The 22,304-nt window shown below is 39.6% G+C and overlaps 2 long non-coding RNA genes across 5 annotated transcripts in view; one reads left to right on the top strand and one right to left on the bottom strand.

The window, feature by feature from the left end:
• Positions 1-15,112, top strand: part of LOC114087154 (uncharacterized) — a 35,663-nt gene extending 20,551 nt beyond the window's left edge. For 3 of the 4 annotated variants that reach the window (XR_011709250.1, XR_011709249.1, XR_003581751.2), the window contains one exon: positions 9,681-9,957. This is a non-coding gene — a long non-coding RNA (uncharacterized lncRNA). Of the gene's footprint in view, positions 1-9,680; positions 9,958-14,828 lie in introns of those variants that run through there. The other variant, XR_003581752.2, reaches the window with a different exon arrangement.
• Positions 15,113-19,925: 4,813 nt separating this feature from the next.
• The window catches only part of LOC139701394 (uncharacterized), a 62,808-nt gene continuing 60,429 nt past the window's right edge, over positions 19,926-22,304 (bottom strand). Inside the window, exon 4 of the long non-coding RNA XR_011703951.1 lies at positions 19,926-20,766. This is a non-coding gene — a long non-coding RNA (uncharacterized lncRNA). The remainder of the gene's footprint in view (positions 20,767-22,304) is intronic.

The following is a 22,304-nucleotide window of genomic DNA, read 5'->3' as shown; positions in this document are numbered from 1 at the left end:
TCTTTTTTCTGGTGTGCTGGGAATCAAATATGTTAGGCATGTGCTAGGCAAACACATATGCTAGGCAAACACTTCACCACCGAGCTTCATTAGTAGACTTCATTATTTTTTTAGTGTTGAAGCTATTGTAACTTTTCAGGTAATTATATCTTTAATTTTCATGTGTTTGATTTTGAGGTTATATCTGTGGTCCTATTGAGGCCTTCATAGTTACAAATATTTTATTTCTACTTTGAAACTATAGGAATCAGATCTGAAAACAAGAAATTTCAAGTTACTCAGGAGTAAATTTCCAGTGATAAAGTAAATTGTGAGTAATCATGATGTTCAGAGCCTCAGCATTTCCAATTGTCTTGTAAATTTAAGATGATCCCAAGTAGTGAAGGGTGATCTATTGAGGTTGGCAGATAAGGTATCCAGTAATTAGATTTGTTCAAGGTCTTATCTAGTACTGAGCAACAATAGGCAGCTAAGTCCCTTCTGGGATGAGTCCTGGAGTTCTGTTTGTTTTCTGACCACTAATTTGGATGTCAAGGTCATTACATTCAGCCTGGGTTCTTAAAAACATGTATGCCTTCCAGAAGGGCAACATTTTCTTTCTCACAGAGCACAACAAACTAATTATCACTGTTTTTGGTTGTCATTATGAGATGCCAGAGAAAGGGCATGTAACCTATTTATAGATTTGATATAAAAATGAAGTTGTTTTGATGTTAAGGATAAACTCACACAGTGCTTCAAATATTTTGGTGCAGGGCACAAAGCTGAGAGTGCAGATAGAAAATAAAAGAACTGACTTCCATCTGGCCTAGGGGCTTCCAAACCAAGTGACTTGTGAAATTAGTTGAAGGCTTCAATTAATCAATAAATAATAAATAATTGTTGATTTCCTTATATGTGCATAACATGTCCAAGACTATGGAAGTTCAACATGATAATGAGGGGAAAAAAAAACCTCCTACACTCAAGGAATCTATAATCTAATTGAGAACATTTCAAAGTATATTAGTGAGTCAATAATATGTGCCAAATCACTGGCATTCAAATCCTTGCTTTAGGAAATCAAGGGGGAGAAAGAGCAATCCCAGTTGGGGAGACTCCAGCAATTGTTTATGGATATCTGTGAGCTAGCTGAGTGGCATGTGAGTAAGAGATAGAAATAAAGGATTTTCCCAAGGAGGAATCTCCAGTAGAAGGGAAGTTAAATAAGTCTATTTTGAAAGACCAGAGAGAAGGTTCTTACACAGAATTAAAATATGGAATATTAAGTTGAAACCCATTTGCAGAGGGCCTGAAATAATGGTTAGAAAATCTGTAGTTTATGACCAAGTGCCACCAGCAATTTCTGAGGGGCAAAGGTGATTTATCAGAGTGACTAAGCTGGTGGTGCCTGGCATGAAAAGGCAGGAGAGTGGGTCTTGAGCCTGGAGGCAAAGACACCTACTAGGAGGCATGGAAGCAGTTCCAGACTATTTTTGCATCTTTCCATTAATGAAACAGGAGACTTAATAAGATTTCTTAGCACAAATTATGCTATGGTCCAATCTCTACTTCAAGGCTAGTGTGGAGAATTGGCCCAGATTGCTGACTCCTTCCTCTGAATCTAATCCTGGAAATGCCATGGGAAAGAAAGGAAATTGAATGAAGTAAGTGGCCATGGCTATCAGACCCTGCAAGTCAGAAAATGACCACACCCCCCAGAACCTTGGAAGAACAAATGGTAGTGTGGGAAGAACAGCAATTGGGTGAATGGTTATCTGGAGTAGGAGAGGACCATAGGCTAAGAGAGGCAGAGGGGCTGAGAAGAACCTCCTAGTTGCTCTCTCTTCTGTCAATCTTCTTCTTGTCAATTGCATGGCTACCATATAGCAAGAAAATCATCTGAAGTTACAAGGCTAGGTTATCCCAGGATGCTCAGGAACCCAGCTGGGATGGGAAGTCAATAGATGAGGACAGCAGGTTGGCAGGCCTTCCTGTTACTCCACACAGAAAAGAAGATGGCACACTTCACATCAGTGCTGCATAGAACAGGCCCTTGATTGACAAGGAGGTTCTTTGGGAAGGGGAATGGTTGCCTGGGGAGAAGAGGGAAGGCTGGAGACCAGATCACAATTCTAGGAGCTCCTGGACCTATTCCTTTTGAGATGAAAGTGGATCCTAGGTTTTCATGCTCTCTAGGCAGATGTTACCAACTAATGTAATTGTTAGTTCCAAGAAGATAGAAGGTAAATACGTGAGGGAAGTTCCAGGTATCAGAACAGTGAAAGTATAATGAAAGGGAGGGAGGAAATGGGCAGAACTATACTAGAGGAAGCAGAATTAAAAGTCAAACCGATCAAGATTATAGGATAAGTACTGTTAACATAATAGAGAAATGAGAGACTATTGCAAAAATTCCATAAGAACAAGCAGTCATAAAAAGATGCAAAATAATGATTTTGAAAACATAATTGTTGAGAGAAGGTGCTGAGTGAATGACTGAATATCACAGTTGATAAAGACAAAGAATAAGTAAGATGAAGAATTGGGCCAAGAAATTCTAAAAGCATCAGGAAGGGAAAGAAAGAAAAGTTGAGACACAAACAAAACTATAAAGAAGTATGAACAGAAATATCAACATCTATGTAAAAAGAGACACTAAAATAACAACAACCCCCCTCCCCCAACAAATGTAAGAGATAAAATATGGAAGGCATTTTGACAAATATTTTCTAAAATTAAAATGTTGGAGTTGGGATTAGAACCAAGGAATTCTAGCTGCAGTATTGGGGCTCTTAGGTACTCACTTTCTGTTTGATAATCAGCAGGCAAACTTTGAACTAGAAGAGAATTCAGCAAAGTTCTAGTAGATGTGTAGTGTTGTACTATTCCACCAATAACCAACTCTAGCACAAGGTATGAAATGAGATATTATTATATGACAGCAACACAAATTGTTTCAGAATTTTCTATATCAGGAAAAAAGAAAAACTAATAGCTACTTCTTAAAGAGTTGCCTTGCAAGGGATATACATCTTGAAAGAGGTTGGAAAATATTTGCAAAAATACTGTGAAAAATTCAGCTGGTGGTAATTATCTAAAGTTAAACATTCAGTTATTTCTAAATGTCTTTCTGAATTATGTTTCTGGTTTATTGATTCTATTGTCTCTTCATCTGAAAAAATGTGATACATGCAGACTTCTTTTTGGGTGTTTAAAGGATGGAAACTGGAACTAACAGGTACACATTGGACCCCTTGTGTAGGGTCGCTGAAGTCCCTGAAAGGCAACTTACCCTCCAAGGCAGTCATTGGTGAGGTCCTAGTGTATCAATTTATTGGGTGAAATATGTAGTGAATATATGTAGTTACATATTTTGCACTTGTAGTTGGTAGTACTTTCCATCACATTTTAAAATGGAAAGTACTACCAACTACAAGTGCAAAATATGTAACTACATATATTCCAAATTGTGTGCAGACTGACCTGAAACTTATAAAAATATGGTCACATTCAAATAAAATTGACTAGGGTTTTCTAAATATAGAACCGCTGGCAGGATGCTTAAATGAGAAATGATCACTCTTGCTTCTTCTTTCTGTTGTATTGTGGACAATCCTCCATGGAAATGCCTAGCACTTGGTTAGTGATTAATAAACATATGTATATCTGTTGCCTCTTTTACCTTCTTAGCAGTCTTTGAAATGATTTCTTTCACATTTAAACTTAGAGGTTTCTATAGTTTGGATATTAAATAACTCCCAAAGCCCCATGTATTAATGTCTGGTCCTCAGCCTGTGGGGTTATTGCGAGGTAGTGGAACATTGAAGAGCTGGAGCTTGGTGGGAGGAAGTTGGGTTCCTAGGGGTATGGCCTTAAAAGGGATTATGGGGACCCACCCTCTTTCTCTCTCTTTCACTTCCCAGTGGCCATGAATTGAGCAGCTTTTCTTGTCATGTGCTCCTACTATGATGTATTGCCTTGCCACACACCCCAAAGCAATAGGGCAACCAACCATGAACCAGACCCTCCAAAGCTGTGAGCCAAAATAATACTTTCCTCTTATTAAGTTGATTTATTTTGGACATTCGTCACAATGATGGAAGGCTGACTAACACAGAGGGGTACACTTTTTAGAGCTGGAAGGAACCTCAGAGATCCTAGAGCAGTCTCTTCATTTTGCAGGTGAGAAAAGAGGCTCAGAAAAGATAAATCACTTATTTTTTTTTTTTTTACAAGGGAAGATGGTAGTTGAAATCAAACTTAGATCTTCATAATTTAAACCAACATTTCAGTAGTATTTTCTACAAAGTATACCTTTTGTATTCTCAGGGACATTTTTGGAAACAAATGTGGAAAGGGGAGTGCTGGTAGAAAGGAGGTATTGGGCGGAAGGAAAATTACTGGCCAGTTCAGTGTCTAATCAGTGTAGTTCAGTGAAAACAGTAGGTGCATATTTCACACAGCATATTGTGACAGGCCTTAGAATAATATCCCTGTCCTTGATGGGCTCCATTTCTCTGCTACCTCTTCCTGGTTTGGTGTTCTTTTATTTGACCATACTGATGGATGGTCCTAAATAATGTTATTCTTACCATTTATATTGTCCTCTTTCTTAGGTTCACCCAGCATTGGGGAAATTGCTCAGCAGTGTTACACACCCAGTGTCAAGTACAGCAAAGAAGCCCAGGCAAGGGGACTGATTGTCAGTGGTTTCTTGGTGATTCAGAGCACACTTTCCCCAAAGCCAATTTCTGGCTGGTGGGAGTCCTTACTTTTCCTCAAGCTGGGGATTGTTTACCACTGCAAGGATCATGAACTCTCTCCTTAAGTGATGAGAAAACTTAGTGGTATGGTTTGGATAAGTGTCCCCCAAAGGCTCATATGTTAAGGGTTTTGTCACTAGTCTACGGCATTATTGGAATGAGGTGGTACCCTTAAGAAGTGATGCTTTGTTGCAGGAAGTTAGATCACTGGGGGCATGCTCTTGTAGGGGATATATGAACCCTGATCCCTTCTCCTCTTTCTTTGCTTCCTGACCCCTTGAGATGAATAGGCCTCCCCCCCGCTTTTTTTTTGGTACCAGGGATTGATCCCAGGGGCACTTATCCACTGAGTCAAGTCCAGCCATTTTTATGTTTTATTTTGAGGTAAGTTCTTGCTAAGTTGCTCAGGTTCTTACTAAGTTGCTGAAGCTGGCTTTGAACTCAAGATCCTCCTGCCTTAGCCTCCCCAGTTGCTGGGATTACAGGCATGTGCCAAAATGCCCAGTTAGTAGGCCTTCTTTGCCACATGCTCATGCCACAATGTACTCTACCAAAATAACTCCAAAGCAACACCGCCGAGTGACCATGGACTGAAACCTCTGAAAGGGTGAATCCCAATAAGTATTTTCCCTTTAAATTGATTATCTCAGGTATTTTGATACAGTGATGCAAGGAGCACATACTTAGCTATTGCCTAATGGTGCAGAGCTCCAATGCACCTTCCAAAGCAGTGGGAAGAAAATGAAGGTGTTTTTCTGTGAAACTACATAGATTCCTGTTCCAAGTGGACCTACCTTAAGGCAAGGAATCCCTGCCTGGTGCTTCAAATGGATCCAGAGACAGCCAGTGGTTCAGCCTTCCATTTTCTGAGTGTTGGGGAGGGGTTCAAGGCCACACAGGACCTTAGAAAGTCTCTAGACCCAGCTCTCTAGAAACAAGATTTAAGGGCAATTTGAGCATCTCTGTTTTATGGAGGGTTTCAAGGATCCCTGCTAAGGGTTAAAACTGAAGGCTCTGATACTCATCACCCTGGTCGTCCCTCCTTAATGCTGGGATGAGACCTTAGGACATGGTTTCTGGGAGTCCCGATTTCCTTCCCTCAGGCTGGTCCCTCTACTCTTGTGCCCAAGCAAGCAAGAATCCTCTTTGCACCATGTTTTATGTAGTGTTATGCATAACAGCGAGGACATTTTTATGGCACTGGAAATAATATAAATGGTGGTTGTGCCACTTCATTCAGTGGAGAAAAATAAATATGTTTAGTTCTTTTTTTTTTTCCCCAGCAAACTATTCCCATGATCTATCTTTCTGACTGCAGAACATCACACATTGTTAAGGAATTATAAATAGCATGTGAATCAATCTATGGAATTGCTTTCTTACACAGGCTCTTTAAATCCTAGTGATGATTTAATACACAGACATACCCAGTGCACCTGCCTCGATAAGAAGCAGTGATTTCCCCTGTTGAGTGGTGTGGGATTCCTTTTCTGTCTTCTGTCTTTTGTGCTTTTTCCTCGCTTCCCCTCCTTGTTACTGATCCTACCCTTCTTTCCAGTAACTCATGTTTATCCTGTGCATTAGACATGGCTCTAAGTGATTTTATCCTCTGCTTATTTTGCTGGGCTGGTGTCTGGAAATGTGATCAGGCCAAGGCGGAACAGCCTCATAGAATTGCATCTGAGCCGAGGTTGGGAGACCTTATGGACTTCCTCTGTGAATAAAACACAGAGTCAGTCTTGCTACTGAGGCATAATTCAGAATGGAATTTATGAAGAAATAATTTGTATGGCAGGGCTGGCTCCACACATTTTTTTCCCCTTTCTTCTTCTTTTGTGTTCAAAGGCAGAATGTAGGGGGAGAATGTTTTAAGCAAGCACAAAAGCTCCAGGTTGGCCCATGGGCTGGGCTGATGTGGGATGCCAGGCTTTGGTGATTGGGGACAGAGGGTTTCCATTCTGTTCAGGTTCTGCTCTTTAGAATTGTTAGTTTGGAAACTGGTTTAACTAGGTCAACTGAGATGAGCATGGTCAGAGGAATGATTCGCTTGTAAGCAAAATATTTAGGCCCACATAGTCTGAGACGGTACAACGTTTGCATACACCTTGATGTACAAAGCTAATGTGATCTTGTGCCTTGACCGATCAAAATTTAACTAATTCACTAAATTTAACTAATTTAACTAATGTTCTGAGTTGTTTGTTAGATTTCCTTTATTACTCACCAGTGGCCTGAGCCTCCCCTTACCCAGGCGGAATCTTCACTCCAGCTGAGACTGATCCCTCGTGCTGCCTGACGTGTGCTCTTCAGTGAGTCCTTTGTCCTACAGCAGTGCCATCCCTCTGAGTCTGTGCCACTACCCTGTCGCTACTGGCCATCACTCTGGGCAGTGCTTCTTCACCCCCTCCACACATGCCTTCGAAGAAATCCTCTTCCATAAATTACCCATAGGACAGTGGATACTAGGCTACCATGAGGCACACGGAGAGAAGAGACATTTTGCCTCATCTTTGGTTCTTCCCTCAGAATTTTCCTCTGCTTTCAGTATCTAACAAGAGTGCCCACTCCCTCAGAGGTCCCCATTTCCATGTACATTCTGGGTCATTGTTCACGGCTGTGGATACTCCTGCCCAAGGAGGTCTGTGGCAAGCTCAAGTCCATACTTCCCATGGTCTCTGTACTTGTGTGAAGAGTTTTCTGATAAGAAACACAGGCCCTGCCTATCTTCTGCTAATTCTCCAACCTAGATTTTACAAAATTTCCAAAGCACAAGTAGCAGTGTACCCAAAGCTCAAGTCACACAGAGGTAAAAAATATTCCATATTCTTCCCTCAGAAAATCACCACCTCCCCTGCAAAAGGCTATTTTTTTTTTTTTTTTAGTTAGCAAAGGCTTTTTTCTTAAATCTGACTTTTATTTATTATGAAAATAACAATGAGTTAGTATTGTTGATAAATAGTGGTACCTATTTATTTAATCAGAGAGAATCAGATATACCTAGAACAGCGATGTGTGGAAATATATTGTACCCTACAAATATATACAATTATTGTGTGTTGATTAAAAATAAAAAAAAATAATTTTTTAACTAGCTTTGGCTCAATTAAGTCTAGCAATGTTCCAATTCTTCAAACAATTCTCAGCATGAAACATTGCATTCAGGTCAATGGTCACCTTAAAATACCAGAAATAATAATGGAGGTCTTTTTTTCAGATTCATACAATTAAAGGGTTTTCCCAAAACAAAGGTGAAAAAGTGAATGCAAATTTTCAGACTGCATACTAGATAGAAATGCTTTGCAGCTTAGAATGATTTCTTTTTCTGGACTCTAACCATCCAGTTCAAAAAACAAATAATATGCATTTTGATAAATCACCGGGTAATGTACTTATGAATGAGGAAAAAAATGTTCTGAGTTGTTTGTTAAGCATTTATTTTTACAACTTGAGTTACTTGGGAAATCTGAATTAAAATAAAAGAGAGCCAAGGTTAGTAAGTGGACACGACTTCAGAGGGAAACCTCAGTATTTACTGAACACCTGCTCATTCAGTTATGTGCTCGGCTATTTACATATGATGGTTTATTCTGCCTTTCAACCATCATGTGGGTTGGCCATTATTATAACCACTTGACAAATGAGCATAAAACCCGAGATTTAGGAATATTAAGTGCATTGTGCAAGATATATAGCTAGTTTGCAAGTGTGGGGCTTGGATTCAATCAAGTCTATAAGATTTCAAGTCTCTTCTTCTTCCCATAATGACTTTTAGGCTTAGGAGGTATTTTCATCAACAGTGAATGCTTAGTGGAATCTCCTTTCCTAACTTGAACGTTTGCATACACCTTGATGTACAAAGCTAATGTGATCTTGTGCCTTGACCGATCAAAATTTAACTAATTCATTTGAGTCCACGTGGGAATTGCAGGCACAGAAACCAATGCCAGTGGGGGAGGTCATTTTAGCACTTGTAACAATCACTTTTGATATTGGCTGTTAATCCTACCCACTCACCTGTTCTCCTAAACTCAGGGTGGTAGACTTGAATCACTGGGTCATTAAGAGAATTTGTGCAATCAGAAGATTCACTACCATGGTTCCTTGCTATTTCCTATGTTCTCATCATCTTTTCATATCTCTGTGTAATTGACTAGATTTTTAAATGTAGGGGGGGTAAATTTTTAATCAGAAGAAAATACTCATAGATAAAAGTAGGTAATGGAAAAGATTTATGGCCCTTTCAGGAAACTTACAGGAAAATCCCCTAAAAAGTCTTAGTATTGACTTGTTAAATGTGAGCCTCATTACCTTTGTTTTATCTGGCATATTTATGGATATGTTTATTTATTAATGAATTTTCCCGAAACAAATGTAACAGATACATAAGGGCATTCTGATAATCATTCAGCCATATGACTGTGTATATTTATTACTGGCCTTTAGAGACTGTCCAGAAACAGAAAGTTCCAGGAAGAAAACAAAAATGTATTCAATTCCTTAAAGTATATTGCATTCCAAGAATCATTTATTCAAAGGATGAAGAAATATATTTCAGAGTCTGCCTGTGATAAAAATAATCCTCCTATGCATCTTCCCAGAATTGTTCAGAACAATTTTCTATTCTTCAATTAGACAGATGAGACCATGGTACAAATAATTGGTGAGCTTTTCAAAAAGATTGCTATGGAAGCTGCTCTTGATAAATCTGATTGGTCAAGTGGGAATGCTGAAGAAGTGGATTCTATGATCTCCTTGCTTAGATCTTTGTACCCCCTACAGCTTCCACTGTTGGTAGACACTGGTGGGCATCACTGGAGTCTGTGACACGTGAAGAAGCAGGCAGCATCACCCAGCGAGGCTGAGTCATAGTATCAGAGACTACCATGTCAGGGAGGACTTGTAAGCCATTTTGTAATCACCTTCCTTATTCTACAGATGTGGAAGCTGAAGCCCAGAATGCCTGACTGACTCACAGACCTCATAGTCACCTGAGAATTGACAACCTGGAACTTTTGGATGAGATCATAGGAATTACCTAATCTGAAGTGCCATCTCCTTAAGCCTATATCTGAAAGAGCAGCCACTGCATACTGAACCTGCAAATCTAAGAGGACACCAGGGATCTAGAAGTTTGGGTTGGTAATACTATGTCGTCATGAATTCCAGGAAGTAAACTACATGTATTTGAATAAAACATATAAACAATCAACAAGTAGTGCCCATCAATTATGAAAATGACAAGTTCTAAACTGTTTCTTATCTTACAATGGCAGGTTAAAGATATAAATGGGGTTCAGGAATCCAGGGTCCCTGGACACTCTTTAATTTATCAATAAGACCTCATGCCTCATAAAGAGGGGGCCATGTTTATGGTTGCTGGGGTCTGACTGCAGACCTGCCTGCTCCAAGTTACCATCATTTTCTCTCATGTTTTAATTTTTTTTTTAAGAGCCTAACATGGGTACTCTTATTAGGTTTTGTCTTTTTGTGTATTTGTGTGGGTGCCCTGAACCCATACTTCTCTCCCTTCCTTTTTTTATTTCTGATAAGATAGTAGTTCAAGGCTATTTCAGTATCAGCCTTCTACATCCTCGAAAACTAAAAATGACTGAAGAAAAGATCTAGCGAAATGGGGGACGTGAACTGAATTTGGCTGGCAGACATTTCAGTTGTCCTGAATGGTGTTTAAAATGATTTGAGAAAAAATGTAAAAATTGGGCTGGGATTGTGGCTCAGTGGTAAAGTGCTTGCCTTGCACTGGCACCGGGTTTGATCCTCAGCACCACATAAAAAATACATTGTGTTGTGTCCATCTACACCTAAAAAATAAATATAAAAAAATAAAAAAAGAATAAGGTAAAAAAATGTAAAAATTGGCAGTCTAATATGGAAATTTGGATTTGGGGAATCTCATTAGATTAAAAAAAATCAGAAAATCTGGCCATATTTGCCAAAATCCCCTGTGGAAATCATTATAAGATTAATCATCTTCTGTGTCTTGTGGACCAATCATGCATTCTCTCACTGAGAATCCGAGTTATGTGTCTTGTGGACCAATCATGCATTCTCTCACTGAGAATCCGAGTTAGTAAATTTTATTGAAAAGGAAATAATGAAAGACATTAAACCACATTTCTAGCAGAATTCATTAATTCTTTTATTCACTCACTTGACGAATATTTATTGAACATTCACTCTATGCTGTGGTCAATTCTAAGGTGAATTTGTTGGTGAAATTGAAACACTCATTCATTAATTCATCAATCATTTTTCATGATAACCTTATTTTAGGTCTTAAAGTTTCAGGGCATGCAAAGCAAAGAAAACCTCTGCTTTCACATATAGCGTGAAACTCTTCAGCTGAACTTTTCAGTTCTACCATCTTGTCTCCCCTGCCTATTTTCCTGCTACTTCCTCCAAGGTTTCAATGCTTCAGTAAAATTGTCAATTCATAAGCGGTTCCATCCAAGTCTACAGAGCTTGTGATTGGCAGAGTTAGACCCAGAATAAGCCACTGATTCTTGTGCACATGCTCTGAGCTCTTATGGTTGCACTGGCCAGAAATTAACAAAATGCCTGAATATATGTCAGTTGAGGTTGAAGACAACTACTTTCAGGTCTTGTTTACAACATTAACTGTTTTGATAGCATGGTAGACAGAATAACATTCCTCCAAAGATGTCTGTGCTTTAATCCCCAGAACCTGCAAATATGTAATCTTATGTGGCCAAAGGTACTCTGTGGATGTGACAATTGAGGTTCTTGAGATGGGGAGATTATTCCAGGAAGTCAGGGGAGAAAGATGGTGCTATCCCATGGGCTTTCCAGAAGAAACCAAGCCTTGCGGACCCACTATAGATGTCTGAAACTACACAACTAATATTACTATGTTGTTTAAAGTCACAAAGTTTGTGGTGATTGGATGATGCAGACAGTATAGCAGAAAACTTTCTTTATCTGTGGGATGTGATTTTTGGGCTAATTTATTTTCAAGGACCATTTTGGTCTGTGGTCTAACCCACTGGGTTGGGGTCCTCAGTAGTGGACAGATAGGATCCATCAAGGTCCAAAGTACTGAGTGGGCATGTTTGGAATTTTTGAAGTTCCCAGTACCTAGGACCATAGGCGTTAACCTGGTCAACAAATATTTTCAGTGTTTGGGTTAAAATGCAAGCAGCATTTTACTGGCAGCCTCTTAAAAGCACATGACTCATTCAGAAATACACCATTTGGTCGATGAATATGTCAGACTTTCAGGTAAATTTAATCAATGGACAACCACTCTTTTATTTTCCTCCAAACCAGAATTTCATATTACATTTCATTCCATTAGCTTTGATATAAAGTGGCAATTGATAGCAAGCCATATTGGCAGGCCCTCCTGGGCATAATCTAGCAGTTACTTTAAATCACTTATTCACTGCATGATTCACGGCACACAGAGGAGCTGTAGTCACTGAGTATTTAAATAAAAAGCACAGAACACTCAAAATATTTTATTCCAGTTATATAGTCTAGTTTTATTAATTAGAAGGCATCTGACTGCCTCTCATCCTCTTGAATCATAATCCATGTAGTATTTGTTCTTACTATGTTAAAAAGTAAGAGACAGGGGTGAAGGTGAATGGGGTGATTGTGGCTGATTTTGGAAGACCAGCCCCTGCATGCTTCATGGGTGAGAATTCACTCCCACTTGGTATAGCTGTCTTTCTTTGAAGCAAAGGATGACACAAACCATTTTGGATCCAAAAAACATGTCTTAATCAACTTTTAAAAGAAGGACAAACTAGAAGTCTCCTAATAACTATCTGCATGCTTTTTTGCATGTGATTTGCATATCAGCCACTTTCCTAGTGAGGTAGCATAGTATCATAGTATCATGGATAGAGTCCAGAATATTTTTTATTCCGTCCTAAAATTACATTTGGTGGTTCTTTGAATATTTTTGTAATCATGTTCAAAGGGTTCATAAGAAGTAATTAGAAATAAATTCAAATAGCAAATCCCAGCTTTGCTGTTTTTTACCTTAGGCAAGGAATTGTATTTCTATGTCTCTCAGTTTCTCATTTCTAAAATAGTTGGAATAATACTTGTCTCAACATTTTTGGGTAGAGGTTAAATGAAAAAAATATATAAGGTGCCTAACTTAGTCTAAAAATTATAATCTTTTAGGATAATGGTTAAGTGGCTGTAACAAAGACTGTTAAAGCTGTAGTGTCTAAAGATGTTCATTTTTCTCTCATATTAACAGTCCTTAGTAAAGGCTCAAGTTGGTGGGGTATCTTACTCCATGAAGTTCATGAGGCCCAGGATCTTTTTATCTTGTTTCTCTCTCATCCGCTAGGGTAGGGTTATATAAAAAATGGCCCTCAAATGTGGAGAGAGAACTTATAGAGTAGGAGAAAATCTTTGCTAGCTTCCCTTCTGACCGAGGATTATTACCTAGAATAGAGAACTAAAAATGTTTAACACCAATCCCCACCCCAAATAACCCAATTAATAAATGAGCAAATGAACTAAACAGACACTTTTCAAAAGAAGAAATACAAAGGGCCAACAATATTTGAAAAACTGTTCAACATCATTAGCAATTAGGGAAATGAAAATCAAAACTACACTGAGATTTTATCTTTCACCAGTTAGAATGGCAGCCATCAAGAATTCAAACAACTATAAATGCTGGAGAGGATGTGGAGAAAAAAGGAAGCCTTTTATTCTATTGGTGGGATAGTAAATGAATACAACCATTTTGGAAATCAGTATGGAGGTTCCTCACACTAAGCATGGAACCACCATACGATTCCACTATACCACTCCTCAGTATTTATCTTAAAGAATTATGTGAGAAGGTATCCACGACCCATGCATGGACTGAGTGATGTTTGAGCCATTAGGCAGGGAAGCCTCCTATCAGGAACTCCCAACAGGAATCCACTGGTTCGAGAACTCCTGATTCTTGTGGTGCCCTACCTAGCTCACCACACAAGTTCTAGCGTAGGCCAGGAGATGGGAGTGAACCTGGAGCCAGGTAGCCTTCTGGAGATGGGTGTGGCTTGCAGAATGCCAATTGAGCTTTTAATGTAAGATCCCTGCCACGCAGAGAAGCAAGCACTGGAATGAGACTCCTCCCTCTGGAACCTTATCCCTGCCTTTCATGTTGTCCCCCTTAAATAAAGAATTGGGGCCTTTTTTTTCAATTGTTCAGTTCTAATTCCCATCAGGACTGGAAGACCCATCAGGCACTCTATTTTATAAATCTAACTTTTGGCTCTGTCTTTATTTCTTACTGATTTTTTTTAAGACTTTTTATTTTCCCAGGCAGCTCACACTTCCTGGGGAGGTTCCTACCTGCTCTGTTGGGGTGCTGGCCACCCTGCTATAGAATTAAACTCAGCAGACTATAGTGATACATTCATACCCTTGTTTCTGGCAGCACAATTCACAATAGTCAAACTATGGAATCAGCTTAGGTGTCCATCCATGAATGAATGGATAAAGAAAAGGTAATATATATACACAATGGAGTTTTATTCACCCATTAAAAAGTGAAATTTTGTCATTTGCAGGAAAATGAATGGAACTAGAGACTATTGTGTTAAGTGAAATAAATCAAACTCAGAAGGTCAAGAGTCATATATTTTCTCTCATATGTGGAAGCTAGAGAGGAAAAAGGAAAAGAAAGGTGCATGTGTGTAGGGTGTGGGGATCTCAAAAAAATCAAAGGGAGATCAATAGAGGAAAGGGACTAGGGGGATGGGAAGAGCGGAGGGAGAGGGGAAGTGCTGAGGAGTGTTAGTGGCCAAAATATATTGTTATATTGTGTGCATGTACAAATATGTAACAACAAATCCCATTATTATGTACAACTATATTGCACCAATAAAAATGTGGAAAGAAAAAAATAAGAATAAATAAAAATTTAAAAATTGACCCTCAGATTGTTTTTATAAATAAGGTTTTATTGGAACACAGTCATGCCCATTTGTTAACACATTATCTACACTACCTACATTTAGTGGGCAGAAAAGAGTAGTTGCAGTAAAAGCCAAATTGACCACTAAGCCTACAATATTTGTATTCCAGATCTTTAAAAAAGGATTTGCTGACTTCTGCTCTAGGACATTGTCCTTGTCTGTGGCTGAGGCTGGGTTATGGGCATGTGCATGTTCCAGCTCACCAAGAGGAAGGAAAATGAATATGAGAATACAGTTTCCTTTTAAGATGGAAGTTATACATGTCACTTCAGCTCACATGCCAATGGTAAGAAGTGGGTCGGGAAAGCATATCTAGATGCAAAGGTAACTGGGATGTTTTGAGGCAGTTGGGTAATCATACACCCCACTTAAACCATATCACTTTGGAATAAAGGATGAATTAATCTGGTTCAAAAATAACAGTGTCTGTAACATTGGTATTCAGTATAAGTTTTCTTTCTCTTATTTCAATTGTCATACCCCCCAAGCCCTTCAGTTTTTCTCTCTTTTCTTCTTCCCTCCCCTGTACCTTCTGTGCTGGGGATGGAACATAGGGCCTGGTGCATGATAAACAAATACTCTACCACTGACCTACAAACCCTGTTCTTGTGTTTTCCCTACAATTATCTCTAGTTTCTGCTTCTGGATTCACAGTTTATCTACTACATTTCTTATCCCTAATGTCACCATTTTTCATTTAATCTTAGAAAAATCTGGGTGACCTTTTTGATAACTGTCTTGTGATTTATAGCTGGGTTTCTCAACCTTGGCACTTGATATTTCAGAACAGGTACTTCCTTGTTTTGGGGACTGTTCTGGGCCCTGCAGAATGTTAAGCAGTGTCCTTTTCCTCTGCCTAGTGAGTGCCAGCAGCATCCTCCAGTGTGGCCACCCAAAATGCCTTCAGACATTGCCAAGTGTTTCTTAGGATGATGAAATTGCCTCCAGTTGAAACCATTGATTTACGGGATGATGGGATATCTACCCTTTGCCCCTTTGTGGATTTAATATGTTTTGCTTCAGGAAGATGACCCTCTCTTGGTTTTACAAAGCTATTGTAAATAGCAATTCTATTTATTAAAATAGCAATGCTATTCAATGTAATTTAACTTTTTAGGTATTGAGTCTCTATCTGTGAGGAGCTCTAGGTAATTATTTCGCCCATGTAATCCCATAAATACTCAGATCTATGCTAGAATGTCTGAAATATCAGGTCTGAGTCTGGATTAGGGGAGAACTTTGAGGAGGAGACAAGAGAAATCATTTAACTTAGTAGGCAAACATGGAGTTGGGAGGAAGAGAAACCCATGGGAGAATGGTCAAAGAAGGCTTACTGCAGTTCTTGTGCTCATGGCAAGAAAATACCAATATTACTTAGCTTTCCATCATTGTGACAAAATACCTGAGATAAACAGCTTATAAGTAAGGAAGGTTTATTTTGGCTCATGATTACAGAGGTTTCAGTCCATGGTCAGTTGGCCTCATTGCTTTTGGGATCCAGTGAGGCAGCTCATTATGGGAGGGAGTGTGTGGTGAATGAGGCTATTCATCTCATGGTAGAAAGGTAGCAAAGACCCAGACAAGAGGGAGCCTGGTCCCAATATTCTCTCCAGAGTCATGCTCCCAATGACCTAACTTCCTCCAATTAGGCCCCATCTATTGAGGGTTTCACTACTTCCCAGTAACAACATAGGATGGACACTAAGTCTTCAATACACGGCCCTTTGAGGGACATTCAAGATCCAACCTGAAATGATAACTATTTGTAATGTGCTAAACATACTATTTTATTTTTTTAATATTTATTTTTTAGTTATAGGTGGACACAATAACTTTATTTTAAGTGGTGCTGAGGATCGAACCCAGTGCCTCATGCATGCCAGGTGAGCATTCTGCTTCTGAGCCCCAGCCCCAGCCCTAAACATATTGTTTTAGACCTCAAACTTCAGGACTCATTAAAAAAAAAAAAAACATGGGAGCTTATTTAAAATTCAGTTTTGATAGGTGGGGAATATATCTCAGTGGTAGAGTACTTGCCTTGCATGGGCAACGCCCTGTGTTTGATTCTCAGCACTGAAAAAAAATAAGAACCTACTTTATTTAACTTATTTCCAGAGATCCTAGTTCAATTAATATGGTAGGGTGAGAGCAGAAATGTACATTTTTAATAATTACCCCAGGAGATTTTTATCTATGGAGTGCTACTTAAAAAAAACAACAACAAAAAAATCCACTGTTTTATATAATCCCAGTGACTTAAGAGGCTAAGGCAGGAGGACCACAATTTTGAGGCCAGTCTTATCTAGTTCTCAAGGCCCTAAGCAACTTATGAGAGCCTATCTCAAAATAAAACAAACAAACAAACAAACAAAAAGGGCTGGAATATAGCTCAGTGGTAAAGTGACCCTGGATTTAATCCCTGGGACTCCTGCAAAACAAAACAAAACAAACAAAACAACTATCTTTAATTTTTCAGAAACCATAAACATTTTCTATTTTCACTTAAATGGTAGCTGTTAAAAGTGAGTGAGGATCACACTTAGTGTTTAGTTTATCTCATCACTCAGCCCAGGTTCTAATGAATGGCATCGGTGGCATACACGCCAAGTGAAAAATGTAGTGTTGTTATTTGTGTATGAAGACCTTTATCCCAGCACTGACCTCTGTAGAAGCTGCTCCAGACCCTGTGTTAGCTGGAGTCAAAGTTTGGCCTTCATTTACTGCTCCCCGAATTTCTGCCTATTTATCTCTGGCTCTTCTCTCCAAAATAAACAAGAGCGAGGAACTGAGACTGCAATTTGAAGCAAAGATACTTACAAACGCTAGTGACCTAGCCAAGAAGCAAGACAGGGAGACACCAATGCATGTTGTAAAGCTAAAATTTGGAACTGAAGGCAAGTTTCAAGCAATTAATGAGGAACCATAACACGATGAGAAAAAGATTTCTTTGCAAGTAAAATAAGTGACTCTAATGGATTAACTTTAACATGTGCTGCCTAATTTCATTGTTGCATAGTGGCTGTGATCAGTGCTGACGAGTTCAGGCCCCTTAGCTCATGGCCAGGTCAGTAGTTTGGGCTGGCAGGACTCCCCTTGACTCGGGAGTGGAGATGTCAGACCTCCTTCCCTGAGGTTAAAACCAATCCTGTTCCTCTGATCCTATCAACTGCTGCAATCTGGAAAGCCCAAGTAAAGATAAAAGCCATGCTTTGCCAGGGAACCCATCTTTAACTCAGCAACCTGGACCCTTGAATATCAAGCTCTCAAAAGGAGACCCCTCTCCTCCTCGGGATCAAGTCACAGGGTAGGGACAGAGTCTAAGATGTGGACAGGAGTTTGCTCCTCTGTAGACCAAGTCTGGCATAAGATGCTGGGGATCGTACATTTTCCCTCTCCCCTCCCTTTTCATTTCCTCTCTCCTTTCCTTCCTGCTTTTTTCTTTTAAATATCAAACACAATAACCCCAACACTGAAAAAAAATACATCAAATGAAAATTCTTCATAAAAATGAATTTTAAGATGAGGTTAAGGAAGTTGTATTGTTCACATCTCTGCTTTTCCTTGTATTCTGATATCCCCCAGCCTGGCCACCATTCACTTTTAACCCCTAATTTCAAGACACTCTTTTTTTTTTTTTTTGTTGTTGTTGTTAATAAAAGCAACTGGTACCCAGCTGAGCACCTAACAGGTGCTGGGCTTAAAGTCAAATGCACACATGCTCTCCTAGGAAGAAGCAGTTGTCCTGAGACAGTTGTTCAGTGTTATTTTCCCATCCTTGCCTGTACTCCCCTGTGACCACCTGCTGTGACCACTCACCTGTCCTAAGGTGCTCTTCCCCTCTGACCTACTTAGCTGTGGCATTTTTATGGGGTTGCTGTGTCCTGATAGTGATCATGGGCTTGAGTCTCACTCTGCCTCACTTCCATCCAAGGTAGCTGGCTTTTACTTCTGGTCCCTATCACCTTAGTCTTTGGATTTGCCTTGATGTAGAGATGGTCCCAGACTTAGGATTTTTCAGCTTTACAATGGTACAAAAGTAATGCACATTCAGTGAAAGCTGCACCTCCAAGTTTGAATTTTGATCCTTTCTCAGGCTAGCAGTATGTGATATGATATTCTTTTTACAATCCTGAGCAGTGTCAGTGAGCTGCAGCTCCCAATGAGCCCCAGGATCACACGGAAATCAACTGATTCTCCACAGTGTACTGTGTTGCCGAGCAGAGATGTTCAGTAAGATAAGTGTGTTCAGTGCCTTTTTGACCTAGAATATGTTCAACCTGTGATGAGCTTATCTGCATGTGAATCAACATTAATGGAATTTCATCTCTGGGCTGAGAGCTGATCTGATCTTCTCTGGCTACACTTATGACTGATAATGAGAGACAGTCCCTCTGTACCTAAGACCAAGGATGGTGTATTAGTTTGCTAGGGCTGCCATAACAAGGTAGCACAAATTAGGTGACTCAAACAATAGAAATTTACCATTTCCCAATCATGATGTCTCCAAGTCCAAGAACAAGGTATAGCATGACTGGTTTCTTCTGAGGGCTGTGAAGGAGAATCTGTTTGATGCCTCTCTTCTAGCTTCTAGAAGAAGTCATTGTGGTAGATGTACAACCCTGATCTCTGCCTTCAGATTCTCATGGTCCTCCCCGTTCATGTGTCTGTGCTCCACTGTCCTTCTTATAAGGACACTAGTCATATATGATTGGGGCCCACTTGACTTCAGTATAACCTCATCTTAACTACTTACATTTGTAAGAACTTTATTTACAATTAAGGTCACCCTGTGGGGGTGATACTGGATATCAGAACCTCAATATCTTTCAGGGGGCTGCTGTAGTTTGGATTTTGAATGTCCTCCAAAGGCCCATGTTAAACACTTGGTCATGGCCTGTGGTACTATGGGAGGTGGTAGAACTTCTAAGAGGTAGGGCCTACTAGAAGGAAGTTTAGTCATTGGGTGGCGTGCTCTTGAAGGGGTTGTTGGGATCCCAGACCTGCCTGCATTCTCTTTGCTTCCTGGCTTCCATAAGGTGAACAGGTCTCCTCAATTTCAAACTTCTGCCATCATGTACTATTGCTTCCATAGGCCCGAAGCATCAAGGCCAAGTGACCATGGAAAAAAACCTCTGAAACTATGAGCCCAAATAAACCTTTCCTCTTTTTAAGTTTATTTGTTTCAAAAATATTTGTTACAGTAACAGAAAGCTGATGAATACAGGGGGCACAATTCAATACACGAAATAGTCACTTATATCTACTTTATGTCACTTATATCTACTAGGCTCCCTAATATGCTAAGACTAGAGTGCTACAAAGAATTCACAGAGCACTAAATTTGGGGAGGGGATCACAAAATAACTGAGCAGTCAAGATAAATTACAATTTAGATATTTTTAAAAATTAAAATTGGTTGAAAAGAACACACAATGAACATTTTTAAGTGAAGGCAGGATCTGATACCACATCAACCTCCCATCTCATCTCATCTCTGCCTTGCCCTGACATTTGCTCAACAGAACTGACCCAGCCAACAGCCACACAGGCCCCTGCAGCTGGATCCCTTGCTTCTCTTTACCCTTGAACATGGTTTCACTAAATTAGAACACAACTGAAGACATTTTGTTGGTTTTTGGCATTCAGGAGACTGGCTTAACATTAGGTTTGAACCTTATTAATTTCCTACTTCACTGATTCTCTGCCAAGTACTTTACACTTCTCTCAAACTATGTGTTTAATTAGAATACCTTGATTCCTCAGACTCACTTAAACACCTCCTGGAGGGGGGTCTCTCTGCTTGGTTTGATGTCACATGGCCCAGGCAACACTCCTCAGTCTTTGGTGTTTTGTTTTGATTACTTTCAATACCAGATGGAGGTGCACTTGATCAAGCAGGGCACACTCAGGAACTCTTTTTTGTGGCAGTTCTTCCCTCTTCTGTGGGTGCATGGGATGTTCATTTCTCTTTACCTCTATGGTCAGGGAAAAACTGGGCAGGATAAGGAGGTAGCAGTTTCCTTGAGACTTGTCGAACTCACTCAAACCTAGAGAGTCCAGAATGTTTCTTAATTCCTAAAGTAAACAAACCAACAAACCAACAAACATTAAGCTTTATTTCAGGGTTATGCTGGGTTGAGATATTTTGCCAAAGTATCAGAGGAAAAAAAAATCTATAATAGCTGACTGCTAGACTTAAACTGCTTCCTATGTGTTGGTATGTGCACTGTGGCTAGCCTTCTCTGTGGCCAGCTGGGCAGATGAGGAGACTCCACACGTGGACCATTTGTTATCACTGTGCCTCATTTCTACCTGCTTTCCCATCCATCACCTGATTGACCCTCAACTTCATTCTGACTTAGATTTTCATTTAACACACATGGAGCACACAATATGTGAAATATATAGGTATATTACACACCAATACCAAATTCCCTTGCCAGTCATCTAATTCAGCAACTGAGAATTCACCAAGTCCTTTATTTTATATTTGTGAATTAAAATGTTGACCAGCCTATTCTCCATGGTTACACTGAGGAGAAATATGTTATCTGCAATAGATTTCTTTTTTTTTTAATATTTATTTATTTATTTTAGTTTTTGGCGGACACAACATCTTTGTTTGTATATGGTGCTGAGGATCGAACCCGGGCCACACGCATGCCAGGCGAGCATGCTACCGCTTGAGCCACATCCCCAGCCCTGCAATAGATTTCTTGTTGTCAGTGTTCTACCCCTTTCTAAATTTAATAATGCCCTCCATTTTAACCAGCAATAACTGTGTTCATGTGCATAAGACAGCACATTGTTTGGCACCAATTTAGAGCTTAACAGAAAATTATATATCCAATGAAGACAATCTAGAAATTATTTTGCCTGGAGTTTTGAAGGGTCAATATTTGGGCAAATGTGCTGTAATTTATTATAAAGATAACCAACATCTGCAAGGCAGCATATAGCCAAGACAAGAGCATTAGACTGGGATTAGGATTCCCAAGAGCTAATTGCAGCTTTGTTACTGGGTAACTAGTTAACTGGGCAACTGGTTAACTTCTCTAGGCCTTGGTTTCTTCACATATAAAATGAAAGAATTGGCACAAATGCTATCTGAGAACCCTTGCAGCTCTAAGACTGTGACGCTTTGATTGTTCATGTTCCTTGATGTAGGGATACAACGGGGAGAAATTGCTTCCTCTGTAAGTCAGCAAATTGGAATTAAAGTGCCTGTGATTCTCTCTGTAAAGGTTGGTGCTGCCGATGATCACAATTCTCGCGAACTCAATAAACTGCAATATTCTAGAAACAGCTGCCTCTCAGGAGCAGTGTTTAAGTCATTCAGTTGGGAAAACATAGGACAAGAAATAATCACAAAATGGTTTCAGTGAGACATAAAACTGACAGAAATAGAAGCCGTACCCTTTCTGGAACCTAAAGCTGTTGTACAACTATTTGTGCCTGAAATGAATATCATCCCATTTTAGGCGTTGCTTCCCCCCTACCCCCCTTAAAGATCCAGGGAAATAAGAAATAAACAGATTTCTTCAGAAGTCAGAGAAAGGTGCTATGTTGGAAGAAGAGGAAAAGA

Source organism: Marmota flaviventris, chromosome 12 (assembly GCF_047511675.1).
Source record: "Marmota flaviventris isolate mMarFla1 chromosome 12, mMarFla1.hap1, whole genome shotgun sequence".
Taxonomy (NCBI): Eukaryota; Metazoa; Chordata; class Mammalia; order Rodentia; family Sciuridae; genus Marmota; species Marmota flaviventris.
The sequence above is the reverse complement of the archived record's forward strand: the minus strand, read 5'-3'. Positions and strand labels throughout refer to the sequence as shown.